Consider the following 5,598-nt stretch of genomic DNA (forward strand, 5'->3'; position numbering starts at 1 on the left):
CCTCTGCTTGTATGTAGCACAAACATAGCATCCACGCACCGTTTCGACTTCCCTTCTCAATTCAGTGGTTGCCCAGACACATTTACACAACCCACACAATGGCAGGTATGCTTCGGTGTCGGACACAGGAGTAAAGATCACGGAACGGTACACTACAAGTAACACCTTTCCTTCCCTCACTCCCATATATTACAGACTACTAAAAACAACCTCAGCATACGATAACTCCCACATATTACAAACACCCAATTCAATCCAATATACGAAAAAAACGACAAATCCCAACAAGTGCACAGCTGCGCATCGCCACCAAGACGGGTCAAAAGCAGCGGAACGCAGAAGCACCACACTGCACAGCTGCGCATCTCTACCAAGACGGGTCAAAAGCAGCGGAACGCAGAAGCACCACACTGCACAGCTGCGCATCGCCACCAAGACGGGTCAAAAGCAGCGGAACGCAGAAGCACCACACTGCACAACTGCGCATCGCCACCAAGACGGATCAAAAGCAGCGGAACGCAGAAGCACCACACTGCACAGCTGCGCATCGCCACCAAGACGGGTCAAAAGCAGCGGAACGCAGAAGCACCACACTGCACAGCTGCGCATCGCCACCAAGACGGGTCAAAAGCAGCGGAACGCAGAAGCACCACACTGCACAGCTGCGCATCGCCACCAAGACGGGTCAAAAGCAGCGGAACGCAGAAGCACCACACTGCACAGCTGCGCATCGCCACCAAGACGGGTCAAAAGCAGCGGAACGCAGAAGCACCACACTGCACTGCTGCGCATCGCCACCAAGACGGGTCAAAAGCAGCGGAACGCAGAAGCACCACACTGCACTGCTGCGCATCGCCACCAAGACGGATCAAAAGCAGCGGAACGCAGAAGCACCACACTGCACAGCTGCGCATCGCCACCAAGACGGGTCAAAAGCAGCGGAACGCAGAAGCACCACACTGCACAGCTGCGCATCGCCACCAAGACGGGTCAAAAGCAGCGGAACGCAGAAGCACCACACTGCACAGCTGCGCATCGCCACCAAGACGGGTCAAAAGCAGCGGAACGCAGAAGCACCACACTGCACTGCTGCGCATCGCCACCAAGACGGGTCAAAAGCAGCGGAACGCAGAACCACCACACTGCACTGCTGCGCATCTCTACCAAGACGGGTCAAAAGCAGCGGAACGCAGAAGCACCACACTGCACAGCTGCGCATCGCCACCAAGACGGGTCAAAAGCAGCGGAACGCAGAAGCACCACACTGCACAGCTGCGCATCGCCACCAAGACGGGTCAAAAGCAGCGGAACGCAGAAGCACCACACTGCACAGCTGCGCATCGCCACCAAGACGGGTCAAAAGCAGCGGAACGCAGAAGCACCACACTGCACAGCTGCGCATCGCCACCAAGACGGGTCAAAAGCAGCGGAACGCAGAAGCACCACACTGCACAGCTGCGCATCGCCACCAAGACGGGTCAAAAGCAGCGGAACGCAGAAGCACCACACTGCACAGCTGCGCATCGCCACCAAGACGGGTCAAAAGCAGCGGAACGCAGAAGCACCACACTGCACTGCTGCGCATCGCCACCAAGACGGGTCAAAAGCAGCGGAACGCAGAACCACCACACTGCACTGCTGCGCATCGCTACCAAGACGGGTCAAAAGCAGCGGAACGCAGAAGCACCACACTGCACAGCTGCGCATCGCCACCAAGACGGGTCAAAAGCAGCGGAACGCAGAAGCACCACACTGCACAGCTGCGCATCGCCACCAAGACGGGTCAAAAGCAGCGGAACGCAGAAGCACCACACTGCACAACTGCGCATCGCCACCAAGACGGGTCAAAAGCAGCGGAACGCAGAAGCACCACACTGCACAGCTGCGCATCGCCACCAAGACGGGTCAAAAGCAGCGGAACGCAGAAGCACCACACTGCACAGCTGCGCATCGCCACCAAGACGGGTCAAAAGCAGCGGAACGCAGAAGCACCACACTGCACAGCTGCGCATCGCCACCAAGACGGGTCAAAAGCAGCGGAACGCAGAAGCACCACACTGCACAGCTGCGCATCGCCACCAAGACGGATCAAAAGCAGCGGAACGCAGAAGCACCACACTGCACAGCTGCGCATCGCCACCAAGACGGGTCAAAAGCAGCGGAACGCAGAAGCACCACACTGCACAGCTGCGCATCGCCACCAAGACGGGTCAAAAGCAGCGGAACGCAGAAGCACCACACTGCACTGCTGCGCATCGCCACCAAGACGGGTCAAAAGCAGCGGAACGCAGAAGCACCACACTGCACAGCTGCGCATCGCCACCAAGACGGGTCAAAAGCAGCGGAACGCAGAAGCACCACACTGCACAGCTGCGCATCGCCACCAAGACGGATCAAAAGCAGCGGAACGCAGAAGCACCACACTGCACAGCTGCGCATCGCCACCAAGACGGGTCAAAAGCAGCGGAACGCAGAAGCACCACACTGCACAGCTGCGCATCGCCACCAAGACGGGTCAAAAGCAGCGGAACGCAGAAGCACCACACTGCACAGCTGCGCATCGCCACCAAGACGGGTCAAAAGCAGCGGAACGCAGAACCACCACACTGCACTGCTGCGCATCGCCACCAAGACGGGTCAAAAGCAGCGGAACGCAGAAGCACCACACTGCACAGCTGCGCATCGCCACCAAGACGGGTCAAAAGCAGCGGAACGCAGAAGCACCACACTGCACTGCTGCGCATCGCCACCAAGACGGGTCAAAAGCAGCGGAACGCAGAAGCACCACACTGCACAGCTGCGCATCGCCACCAAGACGGGTCAAAAGCAGCGGAACGCAGAAGCACCACACTGCACAGCTGCGCATCTCTACCAAGACGGGTCAAAAGCAGCGGAACGCAGAAGCACCACACTGCACAGCTGCGCATCGCCACCAAGACGGGTCAAAAGCAGCGGAACGCAGAACCACCACACTGCACTGCTGCGCATCGCCACCAAGACGGGTCAAAAGCAGCGGAACGCAGAAGCACCACACTGCACTGCTGCGCATCGCCACCAAGACGGGTCAAAAGCAGCGGAACGCAGAACCACCACACTGCACTGCTGCGCATCGCCACCAAGACGGGTCAAAAGCAGCGGAACGCAGAACCACCACACTGCACTGCTGCGCATCGCCACCAAGACGGGTCAAAAGCAGCGGAACGCAGAAGCACCACACTGCACAGCTGCGCATCGCCACCAAGACGGGTCAAAAGCAGCGGAACGCAGAAGCACCACACTGCACAGCTGCGCATCGCCACCAAGACGGGTCAAAAGCAGCGGAACGCAGAAGCACCACACTGCACTGCTGCGCATCGCCACCAAGACGGGTCAAAAGCAGCGGAACGCAGAACCACCACACTGCACTGCTGCGCATCGCCACCAAGACGGGTCAAAAGCAGCGGAACGCAGAAGCACCACACTGCACTGCTGCGCATCGCCACCAAGACGGGTCAAAAGCAGCGGAACGCAGAAGCACCACACTGCACTGCTGCGCATCGCCACCAAGACGGGTCAAAAGCAGCGGAACGCAGAAGCACCACACTGCACAGCTGCGCATCGCCACCAAGACGGGTCAAAAGCAGCGGAACGCAGAAGCACCACACTGCACTGCTGCGCATCGCCACCAAGACGGGTCAAAAGCAGCGGAACGCAGAAGCACCACACTGCACAGCTGCGCATCGCCACCAAGACGGGTCAAAAGCAGCGGAACGCAGAAGCACCACACTGCACAGCTGCGCATCGCCACCAAGACGGGTCAAAAGCAGCGGAACGCAGAAGCACCACACTGCACTGCTGCGCATCGCCACCAAGACGGGTCAAAAGCAGCGGAACGCAGAAGCACCACACTGCACTGCTGCGCATCGCCACCAAGACGGGTCAAAAGCAGCGGAACGCAGAACCACCACACTGCACTGCTGCGCATCGCCACCAAGACGGGTCAAAAGCAGCGGAACGCAGAAGCACCACACTGCACAGCTGCGCATCGCCACCAAGACGGGTCAAAAGCAGCGGAACGCAGAAGCACCACACTGCACTGCTGCGCATCGCCACCAAGACGGGTCAAAAGCAGCGGAACGCAGAAGCACCACACTGCACAGCTGCGCATCGCCACCAAGACGGGTCAAAAGCAGCGGAACGCAGAAGCACCACACTGCACAGCTGCGCATCTCTACCAAGACGGGTCAAAAGCAGCGGAACGCAGAAGCACCACACTGCACAGCTGCGCATCGCCACCAAGACGGGTCAAAAGCAGCGGAACGCAGAAGCACCACACTGCACAGCTGCGCATCGCCACCAAGACGGGTCAAAAACAGCGGAACGCAGAAGCACCACACTGCACTGCTGCGCATCGCCACCAAGACGGGTCAAAAGCAGCAGAACGCAGAAGCACCACACTGCACAGCTGCGCATCGCCACCAAGACGGGTCAAAAGCAGCGGAACGCAGAAGCACCACACTGCACAGCTGCGCATCGCCACCAAGACGGATCAAAAGCAGCGGAACGCAGAAGCACCACACTGCACTGCTGCGCATCGCCACCAAGACGGGTCAAAAGCAGCAGAACGCAGAAGCACCACACTGCACAGCTGCGCATCGCCACCAAGACGGGTCAAAAGCAGCGGAACGCAGAAGCACCACACTGCACAGCTGCGCATCGCCACCAAGACGGGTCAAAAGCAGCGGAACACTGCGGTGATGGGTGGATGAGGAGGTGCAAGACACGGGGTGCATTCTTTTCCTTTCTGGGTGGGTTTAAAAAAGGGCACGGACCCGACAACGAGCCGCGCGTGGTGTACGCAGCTGGTTGCCGGGTCCGGTGACGGGAGTATGCACCTCCGCCTTGGATGAGTTGTTTTGATACGTGGGGCGCACAAGGATGGTGTATAGCGGGTCCCCCCCTCCTCCTCCCCGCTCCAGTGCACGGCGACCTTGCCACGCAGAGCGCGGCACGCATACACGCGTCACAGAGCCCAGGGCGGTAGCGAGCCCCTCTTACCTGCTGCCCCCCTCCCCCTCCCGCCAATCTCCCACACGAAGAGTGTAGGAGAGGAAAAAGGGCACGGACCCGACAACGAGAGCTGTTGTGTGCACCACACCACCACCCCGCGTATAGACACACACACACACTAGTGAGACTATATAGATTCCGGGGGAGTAGTAAAGTGCGCACAAAACACACACTGGTTGTCGGGTCCGTTGCGCCATTCGGTTTGCTTTGTGTGCGTATATGCGCTACACACACACACACAGCCTAAGCGACACACATATAGAGATCATCATCTAGAAAAAAAAGAGTGTGTCCCTGAGCATGAAATTTCAGGCCTCAAGGTTCAGCGCCTCGGGACGTAAATGCCCCTCGAGCCCCACCGAAGTGAAGCATGCCGCTCATGCCAGCCCATGCATGTTCTCTCGTTTGGAGAGGGACGTATAAAAAGGTTGTGGTTTGGTGTATTCCAGTGGCCAAGCCCTCTCCTCTTCTCCCCCCCTCTCTTTACAGAGCGAGAGAGTCGAAGAAAAGGCAAGGCGCTACATTCCGGCGAGGAGTTCCGTACAGTCA

The sequence above is a fragment of the Leishmania braziliensis genome, chromosome 27 (assembly GCF_000002845.2).
Source record: "Leishmania braziliensis MHOM/BR/75/M2904 complete genome, chromosome 27".
In the NCBI taxonomy this organism is placed as follows: domain Eukaryota; phylum Euglenozoa; class Kinetoplastea; order Trypanosomatida; family Trypanosomatidae; genus Leishmania; species Leishmania braziliensis.